Below are 18,427 nucleotides of genomic sequence, written 5' to 3' on the forward strand. Positions count from 1 at the left end.
TATCAGATACCACGTGCGCGCGCGTGCTCCATTTCGTCATTGAGACGTAAAACTCGTCACACCGTATAAACTTTTTCCGCTATTCTTTTTCTCCTCTTCCCTTTTTTTTCTTTTTTTTTTTGGGAGTATCAAATATTTTTTTAAGTCATGAATAAAATGTTATAAATACATACATAATATATATATATATATATATATATATATACGTATCACAATTTCGATATCATCAATTTAATAACTTTGTATGAATAAATAAATAAAAAAAGAAGTTAAAAACAAAAGAGGAAAAGAAAATATGAAAGAAAAGAAAATCTGTAAGCGATATTACATGACCGCGTCACGCTGTCGCGAGTACAGAGTGATTTATTAATCATAAGAAAGCCATAAGAAATATACACATATATATACGTATATATATATATATATATATATATATATATATATATATATATGTTTGTCTATAAGAATTATATACATAGACATACGGAATATTAGTCATAAGAAAGAAATTATGTAAAGGCCTTTCCTTTGTTTATTGAGGAAAAAAAGAAAAAAAAAGGAAAATAAGAATTTTTCATGGCTGTTAAATAGATAAAGGTAAAAAAATAAGAAAAAGAAAAAAAGAAAGAAAAAGAAAAAGTAGGAACGAAAGAAAAAACGAAGAAAAAAGAGGGGTAAAAAAGCACTCGTACATACAAGCTACGTTCCGAGCGTTATCACGGCGACCTATCTTATCGCTTTCGCGAAATAGAATTTTGATTAGAAGAGGCCTTTCACGATGGACATTAGACGCCACCATCGATATCGTCATAACAACCGTTTAAAAGCGAAAATTTCTTTTTGACGAGAGAAGAAGGAAGAAGAAACAAAGATAATCGACTCATCGAAATCGTTAACAATTTTTCGTTTTTGATCTTTCTCATTCTTCTTTTTCTTTTTTTTTTGATTACCCTTCTTTTATTTCTCCTTTCCTTTTTTTCCCTTTTGATTTTCTCTTTTCCTTTTCTGATCTTTTTTCTTTTCTTTTTTGAAAGAACTTTGAAGACCAGAGAGAGAGAAAATAGGAAGGGTGGAAAAAAGGTGGAGAGGCGATAAAAGGGTTGAGGCGAAGTTTGATTGGAAAGAAATTTACTTTTTTATCTACTTTCTCTCTCTTTCCTCAATAAATTTTTTCCTCTCTCTCTCTCTCTCTCTCTCTTTTTTCTCTCGTTCTTTTTTCAAATAACAAGCGCCATTGCCGTCGCCGTCGCCATCGTCGCCATCGTCGTCGTTAGGCGAATACGCGTCTTTTTGCTTTTCACCCTCCTTTCCCTTTCATCCCCCTTGCCTTATTCCTACAATCCCTCCTCATCTTTGTTCGTTCATAGCAATTAAACGAGACAAGGTTTAATTCTCCAAAGCGATCGTGTATCTAATTGCGGATGTTCACTCGTTATTCATCGAATGGGGGTGAGTGGGTGGAATTGAGGGTGGAAGTACGGTGCTAGGGAAGGAACGAGGATGGAGAGTGTAACGAAAAAGAAAAGGAAAAGAAAGAGAGTTCATGGTTCCACGATATAAGCAATTAATTCGCCCGATGATTTCTACGTTATTAAACAGGAAAAAGAAAGGAGAAAAAATAAAACAAATAAAAAAACAAATAAGAAAAGAAAAAGTAAACCATAGAGAAATCTGACTACCGTGCGTAAAGATAACTCTTTGAGTTCACAGATATATTATATATATATATATATATATATATGCATACATATTGCTCGGTTTTAACTGTGCTCTAATTCTTTCGCTATACGTTTCGATCCTATCAGTAGATAGAAAGAGACAAAAAATAGATAGAGAGAGAGAGAGAGAGAGGGAGAGAGATATTTAACGAGAAACGAGAGACGTCCAAGTGTGACCATTGCACGATACATTTTCATCATACTACTCATGCAAAAGAAAGAGAGAGAGAGAGAGAGAGAGAGAGAGAGAGAGAGAGAGAGAGAGAGAGAGAGAGAGAGAGAGAGAGAGAGAGGGAATACATTCGAGAGTTTCAAGTAACGTTCGACGACTCGAAACCATAATTGCGTCATCGGTGTCACGAGATTGCGTCGACGATCTTTGACGGGAGGGGTGAGATCGTATCGATCGTGAATTAATAAGAACATTATTCTTGAAGATTATTTTTATTATTGATAGAAACTTACGATTTTCTTCTGCTTTGTTATTTTTTTCTTTTTATTTCTTTCTTTTCTTTTTTTTTTTTTTTTTTTTTTTTTTTTTTTTTTTTTTTTTTTTTTTTTTTTTGTAATTTTTCACTCGCTTCGAATTCATTCTATTCCCACCGAGGAAATACGTTTGATATGTTCTTTGATATTTCTCTCTCCCTCTCTCTCTCTCTTTCTTTCTCTCCCTTACTTTCTTTCGCGTACGTTTAAGCATCTAATTAGTTGCGTTAAAACGTGTTTTTTCAAGAGAGAGAAAGAGAGAGAGAGAGAGAGAGAGAGAATACCTCCCGTATCGCTCGTATTTCCGTAGATTACGATGAAAGAAGCTGGGTATCCTTCCAAAACGATTAATAAACGGCTACTGCTGCTATCGCGTTGATTAACGTGCCGGAAATGAATTAAAAAAAAAAAAAGAAAAAAAAGAAAAAAAGTAGAAAAAAATAACATAAACAAACAAAAAAAAAAAGAACTAAAGGAAAAAAGAAAAAAAAAAAAAAAAAAAAAAAAAAAAAAACACGACGTTACTGCGAAGATTGCTAATTACAAATTGGAATTTGTTATGCCTGGGTATTATAAATTTCATGAGTGGGTTTTTAAATGAATTTTTATCCAACGAATTGGACACCGAAATATGATGGGGTTGAATTATTTAGCGACCATTCGTTAGATTTTATTTTTATATTTAAAAATTGTAAGTTCGGTGAGAGGTGAGAGGAACGGGGGAAAGTAACGAGGGGGGGGGGCAAACGTAGGGAGGGAAGATGGGAGAGAGATTAACGAAGGTCGTCGTAGCGTTTTTTTTCGGTCGACTTTTTCTTTTTTTCTCACTTTTTTTTTTTTTTTTTTTTTTTTTTTTTTTTTTTATCTTTTTTTCAGAAATTTTCTTTTACATTGTAATGTATAATTTACAATACGACCTTCAATCCTACGTGAGAATGTACAGTAAGGCTTCTTTTCATGCTTATAGTTAGCCCGTTAAACGGACTCGTGAGTGCTCGTGTACGACATAAATTTTACGTTTAAAATTTTCTCTTAATCTAATATTCGTCTTAAATTTCGTTCAGAATATTCCGTTCAGAAAAGGAAAAAAAAAAGAAAAAAAAAAAAAGGAGAAAAGAAAAACGAGAGCTAAGAACGTCATTCTTTTCTCTTTTTATTCTTCTCTCTCTCTTTTTTTTTTTTTTAATTGCAAGTGCTTTTTGGAGTGCTTTTATTTTTAAATGAGTTCTTTCATATATTCATTTATTTACAGAGTATTTATACTTTAAACATTTTTTGTTCCTTTTCTTTTCTTAACGATCTCGCAATAGCAGGACGGAGTTTGATGATTGAAGAGAAAAAGAAAGATAAAAAGGCGGAAGAAAAATTAAAAAATTAAAAAAAAAAAAGAAGGAAGAGAAAGGAATTGAAAAAGAAAAGTAAAAAAGAAATCCTGATACGCGATAAAAGAATTAAAAATAATTTCCGCTAACCGATCGGAATGTACAGATCGATCGGATTTATGCTCGAATGAGCTCTCAAGCGCTGAGGAACGAAATTATGCAGGAGTAGGCTATCTCTCTCTCTCTCTCTCTCTCTCTCTCTCTCTCTCTCTTTTTCTCTCTTCGAGCAACTATGTCAGCCGTATGAACTAAAATCGATAGGACGTAGAGTTATGTACCTTACTCATCGCTAACGAACGTTGGTACACTCGATTGTGATTTACATAGTAAAATAAAGACGAAGGAAGAGACGAAGAAGAAAAAAGAAAGGAAAACATAAAAAAGAAAATTAAATAATAAAAAGAAAAACAAAAAGAAATCTCTCTCTCTCTCCCTCCCTCTCTCTCTCTCTCTCTATACGTCATCGAATAGAATGCGGAAAAAAAATAGAAAAAAAAAAAAACAAAGAACACAAAAGAAAAGAAAACAAAATAGGGAAAGCCATTCCTCTCCCTCCCTCTATCCGTCCGTCCATCCGTCCACCCATCCATCCATCCATCCAGCCATTCATCCATCCGTCAGTCGGTCCATCCCCTCTAATAAATCCAACAATATTCACAATCTAAACGAGAACACATCCTTCTCTCAAGAGTTGACCCGTCATAGTATGATATACGTAATAGCAATGTGACTAAGAAAATAGTATAAAGGTGAAGTACGTATAATACGTTTATCGACAGGTGTAGAAAAGGATTGGTGGTGGTCGACGGGTTTAGGATAGGACGGTTTTGTATAGTTTTCTGTAGAAGAGGAGGAGGAGGAGGAGGAGGAGGAGGAGAAGGAGGATGGTAGGGATGAGGGATGAGGGCGGCCTTTGGAAAGCCGGCAATCGCAAAATCAATTTGCATTATTCGTTTAATAGTGTGTGCCGTCCGGTGACGTCAGCCGAGAAAGAAGAGTGGAAAGCGAGGTGAACGAGGAGGATGATGAGAATGGAAGAGAGGGGTGAAGGAGGGGGTCGAATGGGTGGAGAAGATGGGTGGTGCGGGGAGAGTTGAACTAGGCGTGTAAGGGGATCGGAGCGAAGGCAAGTGGCCTCGTCTGCTCGTCGATGCTCTCAAACAACCCCTTTTCTCTTCACCCGTTACCAGCGGCACCATCCCCCACCATACTAGCCTTCAACGACGGCGGCGTCGGCGGCAACGTTGCCACCGAGAACACCCCTTCCGCGATCCGTCACCTCCCACTCACCCCCTTTATCATACTTTTGTATACGTCCCTTAACTGTCGAAGGCTATGCAGCCTGCTGCCGGTTGAAAGAGGGTGTAAGAGAAAGAGAGAGAAAGAGAGATAGACAAAGATAGATAGATAGAGACAGAGGATTCTCTATACCCCTTCCTCCCACTCCACTTCAACTCACAGCCGTGTTACTTTCCACCACCAGCAATAGCATTCTCTCTTTCTCTCTCTCTCTCTCTCTCTCTCTCTCTCTCTCTCTCTCTCTCTGTATCTGTCTCATTCTCGCACGTATACGCATCTCCCTCATCCAACTGAGAGAACTAAGTTGTCGCGCGTATTCGCACGACCCTTCGCTTAACCTTTCTCTATCTTCCTCTCTCTCTCTTTCTCCTCGTTCCATCTCGCTCCCTCCCTCCCTCCCCCCCCACCAACTCCGTGTGTTTACTCGTCGTTAACAACTTCCCTTCTACTTGATTTTACAATGAAAGTTATTTTTAAGTTTCTACTTGGAATAAAACAGCGCGCGCGCGCGCGCGCGCGTGTGTGTGTATGTGAGAGAGAATACCCTTCTACACATCTCCTCCCTCTCCCCCTTTCTATTTTTTTCTATCCTTCCCCTTTTTCGTTTCATATTTTTTTTCTCTACCCCTCTCCTCTCCTCTCCACCCTTCTCTTCTCTTCTATTTTCTTTTCTTTTCTTTTCTCTCTACTCTCTATTTTTTTTCTTTTTTTAATTTTTGTTTTTGCTTTTATATATATATATATATATTGTTTTTTTTCTTTTTCCTGTTTGCTTTTACTCCTTTACCCCGCCCAATGTTCTGTTTTTTAATAACGCTCGCTTCGTAGCTCTTACTAGACGAGGATGGGAAGGGGCGAGAAGAGGGTGTGTTGGGGGAGGACGAGGGGGATAGGTTGGGGGCGCAAAAAGTTTTTCTCATCTGAGTTCTCTCACACAGGTTTTATCCCGCGTCCCAGGCGCGCATTTTCCTTCCTTCCTTCCTTCCTTCCTTCCTTCCTTCCTTCCTTCCTTCCTTCATTCGTTACCTATCTCCTCCTCCTCCTCACTCTTTCTCTTTCTCACTCACTCAGTCGAAATTCTTTCGAAAGTAATCGGCCGGGAAACGAGTGAAAAGCGAGTAAAACTAATTATCGCGCGTCTCGGCCCTTACGTTTAATTAGAAATACTTAACCAACGTCCAATATATTAACGTTTTAGAGAGTATTCTAGATCAATTAACCGATCCGATTCGATACTTATCGATATTTCGTTCCTCTCTTTTACTTTGTCTTTTTTTTTTTTTTTTTTTTTTTTTTCTTTTTCTTTTTTCAAAACGATTGGGATGGCCGAACAAAAGGAGAAAAAAATAGTAGGTCGGGGACGAGTGTGTGGGGGAATATAAATGCACCCAAAGAAAAAATCAATTTGAATTTGATAATGAAAAAAAAAAAAAAAAAAAAAAAAAAAAAAAAGCAAAAAGAGAAACTAAGAGAGAAGAAAAAATAAACAATATTGTAGAAGAAGAATCACTTGAGTTAATGATTTAACTCGAATAAAGTAATAATCAAAGTTGATCGATGATATTAAAAAATCGTAAATGGATTGCAATGGATTATTGATAACACGATCGATTAGACATTAATGAAAGAAAATTTTTTTGACGCTTCGAATTTCCCAGGCCATGATAAACAAATCTGACTTATTCAAACTTAACTCAAACTTTTTAATTATTAGCAAACCTGACTGAAATAATCCTCGTGTTATTTTCTTACGTACCATACAAATAGAAAATATAAGAGTTATGATTGAGTTAAAAAAAAAATCGTCGATCTATGAATATTTCAATGAAACGAGAAACTATTAAAAGAGACGAACAGATGCATGCAGAGACACACAGAGAGACAAAAAGAGAGAGAGAGAGAGAGAGAGAGGGAGAGAGAGAGATAGGTGTTCGATGGAGTTAGATACCAATCGGATATCATCGTGCAGCTTAATTAAAATGCTTACACGATGTATTTTCAGAAACTGGCTGCGTGTTTGCTCGTTAAAAGCGCGCGCTCATTCGCAGAGCACACAACAGAGAAGAGGCACACACGTACACGCTAGAGCACCCACACACACACATTCGTTTACACGCTCTTCTGGCGAAATCGAAGCCGATATACGTTTATACTATTATTCGCGCCAAATTGAATTCGCCATTTCATTTCGAAGTATTTTTTAAAAAGCCTTCTCGAAATCGACAGGTGCTTTTCGTGCGTGCGTGCGTGCGTATGCAACAACACACGCTTGCATTCGCGCTCGCGCTCGCGCCCACGCAAAATTAATTCCGTTGCCGGCCATGCGTTCAAACGCATAAACCATTGTGCGATATAACTCTAACTATATACATATATACATACACATGTATGCATGCATGTATGCGTAGGTGTGCCACGTATAACGTAATGATGTGGAGAGAAGGTAAAAAAATAGAGAGATAGAGAGAGAGAACAAAATAAAATGGTGATACTCAGTGGAAATAGAGTTTATCGAGTAAAAAATGATGTATCGCTTATGATAAAAGGAAAATCGATTTTCTCTCCCTCTCTCTTTTTTTTTTTATATTTCACGATAGTTCGCAAAATCGCATATGAGTGTACGTGTGCGTGCGCGTGTATGTATATTTGTGTCTGCCTTTCTCTCTCTCTCTCTCTCTCTCTCTCTCTCTCTCTCTCTCTCTCTCTCTCTCTTTCTCTCTTTTTCTCTATGGTATGAGAGGGAGAAAGAAAAAGTGCTAAAAACAAAAAAAAAGAAAAAAATAAAACGAAACGAACCTGCATCGAAACTCAAAAAATATTTTTGACCGAGTTTTTTCTTGTTCTTTTTTCATTTTCTTCCTTTTTGTTTTTTTTTTTTTTTTTGTTTTTTCCCCAACTCGCACTTTACGTTCGCCGAATTGTTTCGCCGATAGATATTTCTCGCGAATGAGATACACGTCAATTACACGTATACATGTGTGGGATGTATATTAGCGATAACGAAATGCGACGGAAACTAGATCGTCGAAATGTTTAATGAGAATTTGAACGATACTGAAATAATATTATGTGATATAGCAATGCACAAATCTTACTATTGGATCCGTATAAATTCGATTGAACTCCTTTTATCTCGAGACAATCTTCGTATTTATTTGTTTTATTTATTTATTTTTGTTTTTTTATTTTCGTCACGATCATTTCTATTCGTTTATATTGTACGTTGTTTTTTTTGTTTCTATCTTTTTTTTTTTTTTTTTTTTTTGTAATTATCCGATATTACCTACACGATTACGAATTTTGTAATATAAAAGTTTGTAATTGGAACGTATCTACATAAGAAAATACTACTTATTATTACTTGTTACGATTTGCAACTTTATTAAACGATTAATAGTACGAAAATTCGAATTTATTATTAATCATTTAATAAAATCCATTGCTGAAATTAATTTTTATTACTTTTATTATCTTATATATATATATATATATCAATATCACGACAGTATAAAAATCAATTATTTTTCTATTTACTCAGCCATGTTAACAAAACAAAACAAAACGAAAAAAAAAAGAGAGCGCACTTGCCGTTATGGCGGAAAATTAACAAAAGAAAAGATACAAAATAAAATAAATAAAAATAAAATAAGGAAGATAAGAAGAGGAGTAAAGAAGGAATGGAGCGAGATGGGATAGGGGGTAGGGGGTGGGAAGATAATCGATTCGAGACGTAGCCCACTTTGAGTCGGTAATATCAGGAGGATGACTTTAGAGTGTGCAAAAAAAAAAAAAAGAAAAGGAAGTAAATGAAAAAGAAAAGAAAGAGAAAAAAAATGTTAAAAGAAAAAAAGGCCAAAGAGAAATCACAAAGAGGAGAAAACTTTTCGTGCTAGAGTAGACCGGACGATAACGAAATTTTGTTGCATATCTCTCTCTCTTTTTTTCTCTTTACCATCGTCGTCGTCACTTTATACTTACATACTCGTGCTTGCTTGCTTGCTTGCTCGGTCTCTCACGTTTTAGCTCGCTTTACTCTAATGTCTCGACATTTTTTCTTTTCTTTCTTTCTTTTTTTTTCTTTTTTTTTTTTTGCTTTTTTTTCTTTTTTTTTTTTTTTTTGTCAACCAGCAACTTTTTTCCATAGGACTATGAAGAAGAGAGGACGTAATACCAGTGCTCTCTCTCTCTTTTTTTTTTCTTCTCTTTTAAAAGTGGCAAGACGTTAATTTTGCCTTCGTTCGAGTTCTCGTCCTAGTCATCGTCATAGTCATCGTCCTAACCATCGTCGTTGTCGTCGTCCTCGTCCTTGTCGTCGTCGTCGTCGTCGTCGTCGTCGTCGTTGGTATTAATTATAGGCTGACGTCCATTGCCAGAGGCAAGTGGTTTCTCTACGGAATTTTAACCTTTCTTTTCTTTTTTGCTAGAACACCTCAACATTCAGAGACAGAGAGAGAGAGAGAGAGAAATTCCACGATAGCAAGACAAGGTATTAGGTGGGATATACTATGTTTTAAAATTCTATTCAATTTCGTTCGCAATTTCGACATCAGGTTCATACCCGTTGTTTCTCTCTTTTAAAGTATCACTCACTCACGTCGTCAGAACTCTCTTTTTCTTCGATTTTTTTCTTTTCCTCTTTTTTTTCTTTTCTCTTTCTCTTCTTTAGATGATTACGGAAGAGAGTCGTTAGTAAAACGTACGGACGGAGTCGAAGATCTCCCGCTGATTCTCGGAGGATGTTGAGATTAAGCTAATCTCGTGCGTTCATATAACGGAGTACATTGGCACTACAGAGTATACGACATAGTACGATCTCATTGCAATTAGTAATCGTACGGTGGTTTTTACCATTTTTATATTTTTATTTATTTTTTTTATTTATTTATTTATTCATTTATTATATATTATTATTGTATTTAGTTTCTTTTATAGATATAATAGATTTTATATATACATATATATACACATATATAATAGATATGTATATAAGTACATACATATGCTGATATATGGTATATATATATATATATATATATATATATATGAGAGCATAGTGTCTAAAAAGTAAGAAAAATGTGAAGGATTCGAGTACCGTTATCGGCTGAAAAATTTTTTAAATTATTAATAATTTGAAAAATTGCAGAAATTCTTGTCACTTTTTGATCTTCTTCATTCCTTTTTTCCTTTTTCCAAAATTTTTATCAATCTCTATCCACGCCATTTTTTTCGATACCATTTTTATATATAAACGACATAGGTGTACAAAAAAAAAAGGGGGAAGAAAAAAAAAGGATCAATCGAGAAATCGAAAGGCGTTCGTGTGCATTGTCGGCTGGAAAATTTCAAAATTTTCTTGACTGTTTTATCGCAAAGTCCAATCAAATCACATCAATTCAATTCAATTCAATTCAATTCAATCCCCGCGATGTCTGATTTACCCCAGACGTATTTATGAAAGAAGAAAATTGAAAAGAAAACAAAGGAAAAATATTCGGCGGCGATAATTGGAAGATTACGAAATATCGGCGCTACTTCAATATCACAAAAAAAAAAAAAAAAAAAAAAAAAAAAAAAAAAAAAAAAAAAAAAAAAAAAAATAAAGAAAGAAAAGAAAAGAAAAGAAAAAAGAAAATTCTGAGAAAATCGATTAGAAATTTCCGCAATCTGATTCTCCGAGGAAAACGTAGAGATAATAGAAGGAAAGAGGGGGGGGGAGGGTTAAAGGGGAAGGGGAAAAGAGAGGAGTGGGTGGGTAAAGTGGGTAGGAGAGAAGCAACGAAGCTGTAGTACGGAAGGAAAGGCCGGCTAAACGTTAGCCATTTTAAACGTAATTGCCGTGTATTTGAGACTGCGTGTCAGCGTTTATTGGTAAAAGGACGATGGTAACGACGATAGTGGTAATTATCGTATGGAAGTTACACCCGTCGCTAGCTGGTGTTACAATAGAACGATAGCGATGATAACGATCCTTTTCAAATGAGTATGATACACACACACACATATACCGTTGTAATTTTACCTCCAGAGATTTTCCAAACGATCCACTACGATCTTTCTTTTCTTTCTTTCGTTTTTCTCTTCCTTTTTTTTATTTCTTTCCCCTCTCTATTCCCCTTGTTATCACCAAATGAAATTTTGAATTAACAAAATCGTTCGACTTTCTATAATCTAATTATTTTTATTCCTTTTCTTTTTTTTTTTTTTTTACGTCTGACAAACGATTATCTAATTTATGAAACTTTTTATATAATTTGTACGTTATGCTATAATTATAATAATAATAATAATAATAATAATAATAATAATAATAATAATATGAAATAATATAGTGTATGAATATATTACAAAAGTATAATTCAAGCGACTGTGACGAATTATATATTCTTCCTTTTTTTTTTTTTTTTTTTTTTTTTTTTTTGCTATTTCTTTTTTCTTTTTTTGAAAGTTAGAAAAAAATGTTAGAGGAAAAAAAAGACGAACGCCTCGAGATTTACTACATATTCCTATTTATATTTTTTTTCGCAATACTGCAATAATGCGTTTGGCGGTTACACTTTTTTTTCTTCCTTTCCTTTTTCCTTTTTTCATGGAATCGCATTTTGTTTACTTTTTTTTTTCTGCTCGTATCAAATACTCGGCACATTTATTGCGTGAAAAAAAAGTGTTAGGATGCAATGTCGGAAAATGATTAGTTCATAGGGGAATTTTAAAAAAGAGAGAGAGAGAAAATATGTCTGGTGAATCACGCGACTGTAACAGGCCCTGTCTGTTCCTTTTTCTTTTTTTATTTTTTCAGGTGGTTAGAAAAAAATTTTGAAAGAAAAAAATGAATGATCCAAGGTATACTAGATATTCCCGATCATATTTTTTTTCCAAAGGCTATAATGTTAACGTGCATGTGCATCTGCGAATAAAAAAAAAAAAAAAAAAAAAAAAAAAAAAAAAAAAAGGAAAAGAAAAATAAAAATAAAAAGGAATATGATTCGTGAATATATAGTCTATCTTGAATCATTCATCTTTTTTCTCTATCATTTTTTTCCAACTTCAACCAAAAGAAAGATATGGCTTGTAATAGTTGCTTGTATAATTACTATATATTTAATAAATGTATAGTAATTATACATAGTACAATACAATATTATAGTAAATGCATATTATATATATATATATACACACACACACACTATATATATATATATATTTATACTATAAATTTCATATATAATTTTTCATTTAGTACAATTATACTATAGTAATTTGTAATTATAACCTATACTTGGCAGACATTAATATTTGTTCGAATATACATATTTGCGAAGAACAAATTAAATTTAAAAGTGTAAAAAAAAAATACAAATATAACATTTTTTACTGAGTCAACCTTAAATATATATATATATATACGTGACTTTTAATTTACATGACCGATTAAAACAAATAACAAAAAAGAAAGACATAAAAAAAAAAAAAAAAGAAATTATTTTTTTTCGTTATATTCGAATGGTCGTTCGAATTTTCGTTCGATGACAAAATAAAGTTACAATAAGTCGATTATAATATTTCGACTTAGATGTACGATATAATATAATTTGAAGTATCTAAAAATATCACGAACATTTCGTGCCAATATTTATTTTTAAGCTAAAATAAATTATACATATATATATATATTTTTTATTGTCATCGTTGACCAAAAAATTACACACGCACACATACACGTATATGTATACGTATACAATGTTATCCGAGTTAATAAGCTAAGGAACGTTGCGTGACCTAGAGATAACTTCGGTTAATATTTCATTAATAATCTACTTTTGGACAGGTTTTTTTCTTTTCGAGCGATAAAAAAAAAAAAAAGAAAAAAGGAAAAAGAAATTTCACTCGCGGAACATAAACTTCGAGAAATAAAATAAAAATAAAAAGAAAATAATAAAAAAGAAGAAAACAGAAAAAAAAGGAAAAATAAAAAGAGAGGAGAAAAAAAACAATTCGCAAATAACAAACGATACAGAGACGAGACGATATAACGCGAGAACGAATACGGATGATCGATTAACGAAATAACGTTCGTCGATTAAAGATAAACTAATTAATTATCGAATATCGTTTAAGAAGAGATACAATATACGTGTTTCGTCGTTTTTTTTTTTTTTTTTTTTTTTTTTTTTTTTTTTTTTTTTTTTTTTTTTTTTTTTATACTTGGGCATTACCGAAGATATCTCTTCTCTCAATCTTTACATATAATTAAACATACATCACGTATCGAGATTACGTCGTAGAAGAAAAAAGAAGGCTGATGATGACGAAGAGTATCAGCTAATGACGACGTTAAAAATCGTAAACAGAGATAAAAGTGAAATAAAAAGAGACAGATACGTAGGAAGACATGGATAGAGGTAGGTAGACGGAAAGATAAAGAGATAGATGGTTACATAGACAGAGAGAGAGAGAGAGAGAGAGAGAGAGAGAGAGAAAGAGAGAATATGTGAGTGCTGCAAATTGTTTCAAGCAAGTGTGAGATTTATAATTAGCATATAAATACATAATTGATAACGACTAAACGACAGTTCGAAGAATATCGAGAGAAAAATCGAAAGTTTCATCGAAGATCGAACGAAGAAGAAACGTCAATGGTCGAGAATGGAGATGAGAGAGGATGTACGGTAGGCCAAGGGGGAGGTTAAGAGGAGAGATAAAAGAAAAAAGAAGTCACGAGAAAAGAAAAAAAGTAAGAACTAAAGAAGGCGTGTTAAAGAAAAATATTATCCTGACGGGAACACGTGTACTCCGCCATTTCCGAGAGAAAGAGAGAGAGAGAAAGAGACACTTTGAAATCCGATAAGCGTTTTGCGCGGTGCTTCACACGTCGTGAACCCGGCACGACGACATCATCTCGCTTACACCGGGTATGTTAAAAGAGATCACTTTTTTTATAGAAACTGAGTAAGAGTAAAGAGTATGAGTAAATGTGAATGCAATGGGTATCCTTTCGTAAAAAATAGTAAATTAAAACTTAAGCAAGTACATATAACTAACTAGTATTGTATTATATTTTCAATGATAAATAAAGGAATAAATTAATTAATAAATTAAACAAATATATAAATAAATAAATATATAATACAATATAAACGAATAAATAAATAAATTTTATGCCGAGTAAATTCTATTTTGATTTTTTCTCTGTCTGTCCGCACACTTGTATATATATATATATATATATATATATATATATATATCTTCCCCATAAACGTTATCAAGGTTATAGAGATGGTATAGAGATGTATAGCACAGGGTACCAAAGTTCGATCCATAATTCAAAAAAAACAAGGAAAAACAGGGTCAAAACAACGTTACATGCCGATTGCGTGTCGTACTGTTGATAGGTGATACAGAATACGTATATATATATATATATACATATATATATATATATATATGTATATAAAAAAATGCACATATTGGTATATGCATGTGTAGAATAAAAACGCATGTTAGTATATACATATACATGAACACACACACACACATGCACAAACACACATACACATATATATATATATACATACACGAGAAGAAGTACCGAGTCCAAGTTGGAAAGGTTGTAATTTTCGCTAACAAGATATCAACCCTGTGAATTTTTCTAGGTATGAAGGTTATTATTATCGTCCGTCGTTATACCACGATCATCTTTCTCTTCCCTCTTCTTTCAGTCTGTATTCAATGATCTCTCTCTCTCTCTCTTTCTCTCTCACATACACACGCACAAAGGACACACACGTACAAACAACGAACAACAACATAGATTGTCGAGCGTGTACCGAGGTCGTTCGCATCGTTGCCGAAGAAAGAAGACGTAGAGGAGAATAAAAAGAGAAAGAGAGAGAGAGAATGAGAGAAAAAAGAAAGAGAGAGAGAGAGAGAGAGAGAACATATAGGGGAATGAGTTGCGTTACGGTTTGTATTACTACAAGTGGTGCTGCTGCTCTCGTGGTGCCCGCTTCCGATGCAGCGACGGTGGAGGCGGTGGAGGCGGCGGCGGCGGCGGCGGCGGCGGCCCCCGGAAAGGAGCCGGCCCTGATCTCGGACAAGCAAGGCGTAACGAGGTATATCAACTGCACCGTAAAACCGAGTTTACTAAACTCCCACCCGCATAAGACTGCGACAAGCTATGAAATCGAACGAAGGGGAAAATATATGGTGTGTGCGTGTGTATATATATATATATATATATGTATGTATATATATGTATGTGAATATATATGAGAGAAAGAGAAAAAGAGAGAAGGATATGAAAGAGCTTTCAATAACATTCGTCTCGTAGTCGTCGTCGTCGTCGTCGTCCATCATTCAAGTAGTATCTCGTCACGAGAAATTCTCGACGTTCCTAATTTATTAATTTAGAACTCTCGAGAAACGAGAGTTCCGTCAGACACGAAGAGACCGAGAAGAAATCAAGAGAGAAAGAGAGAGAGAGAAAGAGACGTGTCATCGTCTTTCCTTCATTCGGCTAAGCTTTTTTACCTTTTTTATCCTCCCCTCCCTCCTCCTACCCATCGTATAATCTCGTTTCTTTTTTCTTTTCTCTTTTTTTTTTTTTTTTTTTTTTTTTGATCGTTCTATCGATTAAAATCCTAGACATCGAGGTATGAAGGGGTGGGCGGGAGGAGCAGGGAGGATAGAACGAGCGAGGTAGAGAGGATAGGAGAAGGGTGTTAGGATGATAGGAGGTTGAGGTCAGAGCGTTAGTGTTTCTTCTTCGACACACCCATTTTCGAACGTGTGATTGTTTTCTATCTCGCTCGGTTTTATCACTTTTTCACGGCTACGACTCGATCGTTTTGAAAATGTATGACATAGTTGTGTTCGTGTGTATCTGTGTGTGTGTGTGTGTAATAAAAAAGAAGGATGCAATTTAGCTTACCATTAAATCTGCGCTTACTTTTTTTGGAAAAACCCAGTATAATATTTATACACACATATATATATATATATATATATAATACGTATGTATGTATAATAAGATGAGATCGATCATCTATGAAAATCGTATATTGACTATTGACGATGAGAATCGAGAATAACAGAGAGAGAGAGAGAAAGAGAGAGAAGTACAACGAGTTGGTGACGTCAACGATCGCTCTTTTTCGAATTTGCAATGACGCATCGCAAAGCTTCGACCAGTTTTCTGTGACGCTCGTTTCAACTATATATGTATGTATGTATTGTAGTTACCTGTTATAATGCAGGCTATGCGAAAAAAAGAAAAAAAAAGGAAAAGAGAGAGAGAGAGAGAGAGAGAGAGAGAGAGAGAGAAAAAGGATCGTCGAACGCGGAATGCAAGAAAGTCGTCGAGAATACACATATACATACATACATACATACGTGCATGCATGCATGCATATATATATATATATATACATAAACGCGTTTGAAATCTCGCATGGTCAAGATATTTCTTTTTCTTTTTTTTTCCTTCTTCCTTCCTTCACACTAATTTCTCGAGTGTCCACTCTTTGTCGTCCAACTTCTTTTTCTTCCTTTTTTTCTTCTCTCGTCGTACATAAACGAGAATGACGATTGGACTTTGTAATTAACGTGACTTCGAGTTTCGCGCCTCGTCTATACGACGCGGGAAATTTGAAAATTTTTATGCACATACGTACGTAAGAATGACATTTTAATAAATCTTAAATCTATATTTATGTTAATACAACGACACCTGATATTGCATTTGTTACTTCGAAGTACACATGTACTTTTTATAAGACTATCACAACACATAAGTGAATAATAAGTACATACATGTATACATTGACTTCTGAGAAAAAAAAAAGAAAAAAGAAAAAAAATTTCCGCATAAAAATAAGGATCGAATTAACTAGACGCCCTCCGGCTCCCTGCTAATCGCGTGCCGCGAAATACTTGGAAAAGTCCACACCAACCCCCACCCAGTCCACTAAACCCCGTCCCCACCTCCCTCTTCTCCTTCTACGTGAACCCAACACCCTCTACCACCACCACCGCCGCCGCCGCCGTTTCCACCCCCTCCTCTTACTACTCCTCCGCGCTCCCTTCTTCCTTCATTAATCGCGATTCACGACGATGAGTCATTTCGAAATAATTCCTACTCGAAAATTCCATGATAGAGTAAGAGAAAAAACAGAAAGAAAGAGAGAGAGAGAGAGAGAGAGAGAGAGAGAGAGAGAGAGAGAGAGAGATGGAAGGACGGAGAGAGAGATAGAGAGAGAAATACAATCAGAAGGTCTTGATAATATTCTTGGACGTCTTGGAATCATCTCGGCGAATAAAATCGCTTGCCGCAGTAAAAGAAAAAGAAAAAGAAAAAGAAAAAAAAAGAAAAGAAAAAAGAAAGAAAAAAGAGGAAGAAAAAAAAACGAAGAAAAAAGAAAAGACGGAAAGGAGTGGGGGAGAAGAGGAGGAACTTCGTGATGCGAGCAGCAATAAAGTGAGGTTAGAGCTACAACGAAGAATGCAATTTTGATTAATACAGAGCGATAGAGAGAGAGAGAGAGAGAGAGAGATAGAGAGAGAGAGAAGAGAGGGATAAAAAAAGTGCATGTATCCCATAAGAAATATAACGAGCGTAAAACATGCGACATTAAAAACCACGAAAAGTGGTTGCTTATTTAGGAAGAGTCTCTAACGAAGGGGGGATTCTCTCTCGTTGAAGAGATCTTCAAAGTCGCATTATTCCAACGCGTCTACAACTTTATCTCTCTCTCTCTCGCTCGTTCGCTCACTTTATCTCCCCACCTCGTTGAAGTAGAGGGGGTCAGAGGAAAAAAGAAAGAGAAGTACGGCAGAGAGTTCATGCAGACGACGCGACCGCGTGGAGTCGAAGAGTATGCGTCGTTTCTCTTTCTCTCTCTCTCTCTCTCTCTCTCTCTCTCTCTCCCTCTATCTCACCTCTCTCCCTCTCTCTTTTTTCCTGACTGGCAAAGCTCTATTGTTTCCCTTTACGCGCTTCTCCCAGCTCACGTTCTTCTCTCTCACTCACTCTCTCTCTTTCTCTTTCGTACCATATCGTGCAAGACGACGAAAAGTAACGAGAGTGGCCGAAATAGCGGTGTCGCGCATACACACGAATTACACGCAAAATTTACACCCGTTTCTATATCAGAAAAAAAAAGAAAGAAGAGAGAGACGGAGTAATCAAGTGAAAGAGAAAAAAAAAAAGAGAAAGATCTGAAGGATTTAGTAAAGGAGAAAAAGAAACAACAAAGTAATCATATAGAAGAAAGAAAAGCAGAGATAAAAAGAGAGAAAGTGATCGAGCAAATGAGAGAGAGAGGGAGGGGAAGGAGGAGAGTCAATGAAAACGCGAGGTCGTTTGACAGGCTATGGTCCGCATCGTCGTTTTTCATCATTCCGTTGTCATCGTTGTGTATTGTAACATCGTTGTACGTTGTGTCGTCGCCACAACAGCCGTCGTCGTTGTTGTGTTGGTTGTGTTGTCAATGCATCATCGTCGTCGCGTCGTCAATGTGTAGTCGAAATTCGCGATCGGTAATTTCA

General features: G+C 35.2%; 1 protein-coding gene across 2 annotated transcripts in view; it reads right to left on the bottom strand.

The window, feature by feature from the left end:
• LOC124956892 (protein tramtrack, alpha isoform-like) overlaps window positions 1-18,427 on the bottom strand; it is a 100,470-nt gene that overhangs the window by 79,716 nt on the left and 2,327 nt on the right. The gene's annotated exons all lie outside the window — the stretch shown is intronic.

The sequence above is a fragment of the Vespa velutina genome, chromosome 24 (assembly GCF_912470025.1).
Source record: "Vespa velutina chromosome 24, iVesVel2.1, whole genome shotgun sequence".
Lineage (NCBI taxonomy): Eukaryota > Metazoa > Arthropoda > Insecta > Hymenoptera > Vespidae > Vespa > Vespa velutina.